This window comes from Chiloscyllium plagiosum, unplaced genomic scaffold, assembly GCF_004010195.1.
Source record: "Chiloscyllium plagiosum isolate BGI_BamShark_2017 unplaced genomic scaffold, ASM401019v2 scaf_23641, whole genome shotgun sequence".
NCBI lineage: Eukaryota > Metazoa > Chordata > Chondrichthyes > Orectolobiformes > Hemiscylliidae > Chiloscyllium > Chiloscyllium plagiosum.
In genome coordinates this window covers 2,333-3,807 of record NW_025203626.1, presented here as the reverse complement: position 1 = coordinate 3,807, position 1,475 = coordinate 2,333, and the positions used below count along the sequence as shown (strand labels likewise).

Below are 1,475 nucleotides of genomic sequence, written 5' to 3'. Positions count from 1 at the left end.
CTAACCCCATTTCCCTGCGCTTGGGTGATAGCCAACTATGTCCTGGCCTTTTAAATGTTCATCCAGATGCTTCTGAAATGTGGTGAGAGTACATGCCTCCACCACCCTCTCAGGCAGCACCTTCCTTATTTCGACCACCCACTGGGTGAAGTTTTGTTTTCCTCAGAACTCCTCAAAACCACTTACACCTCACCTTAAGGTCATACCCTCTGGCCTGCCTTGGGCAAGAGATCCTTATGATCTACCCTCTGTGTGTCTCTCTCATAATGTTGTATACCTCCGTCAGAACCCCTCCCCGCTCCAGGGAAAACAAACCCAAACTATCCAGTCTCTCCTCATAACCGAGATTTTTCATCCCAGGTGACATCCTGGTGAATCCTCTCTGCACTCTGTTCAGTTCCGTTACAAATTCCAATCGTTGGGCGACCAGAACTGGACGCAGTATTCTACCTGTGGCCTAACCAATGTTTATAAAGTTACAACAAGACTTATTTGCTCCTGTAGTCTATGCCTCAAAATTCTTCACCACCCTGGCTACCTGTGCTGATACCTTTGGGGATCAATAGATTTGAATACTGTTCCTCAGTACTCCCTTGGGAGCTACCATTCACTGTGCATGACCTTTCCTAATTAGACCTCCCAGTACCTCACACTTACCAGGATTAAATTTCATCTGCCATTGCTCTGCACAATTACCAGCAGATCACTTCTCATGCCATCTGAAATGGTGCTAATTAGCTGGCAGGGGAAGACACCGTGATTATGAAGATGGTACTCCCAGGATGAGGCTATCGCATTACACTTCAGATGTGCTGCTGCCTGCGATGTCCCCAAGCACAGGATGCTCAACTACACAATTGGCAGTGAGACGACATTTGTGTTCTCCCCCGATAAAGGGGCCATCTTGTCATGCAATGGTAATGTGCCAACCCCGGGACTGAGGGGAGGGGTAGGGGGGGCATGTTCAAGTCCCATCTGCTCCGGCAAGGTCCAATAACATCTCTGAACAAGTTGTTTAGAAAAATAGGTTACACCTGCTACATTCACACCCAAGTCATGATTGCTGAAGGGTTACTGATGTTTTTAAAAACAATTTACGTGATGCTCATTGTAAGCGCTACTTACACAGCTGCTTGTTCAAGTAGTAGTGGAAGTATAGTTACAGATGAGCTGGAGCCAAAGGGAGATATGGCCAGTAACAATTTTCTGATTGGTCTGTTCTGTGGACCAGTTATCAATGGCGCAGGTATCCTGCCTGCCTGCCAACATACATGTGATTGGTCCTAAGCTGGCTGAATGTTTGGGACAGAAGCCAATGGATTACTGGAAAGGAAGGAGATGTGTTGTCGCCGCATAGGGAAAAACATCTCAATTCTCAAGAAAGCTGCTTTCTTTTTGCCCCTCATCAGTTGCTGCAGGCTGTGACTTTCAGTTCGTAAGTAAATGTGAGCCAGTCACCCTCTGACTCCTACAAA

The 1,475-nt window shown here is 46.8% G+C and overlaps 1 non-coding gene across 1 annotated transcript; it reads left to right on the top strand.

Annotated features, from left to right (window-relative positions):
* Positions 1-730: 730 nt before the first annotated feature.
* On the top strand, positions 731-889 carry LOC122546312. The gene has a single exon (XR_006310711.1). It is a non-coding gene; the product is annotated as a U1 spliceosomal RNA (small nuclear RNA).
* Positions 890-1,475: the final 586 nt, after the last annotated feature.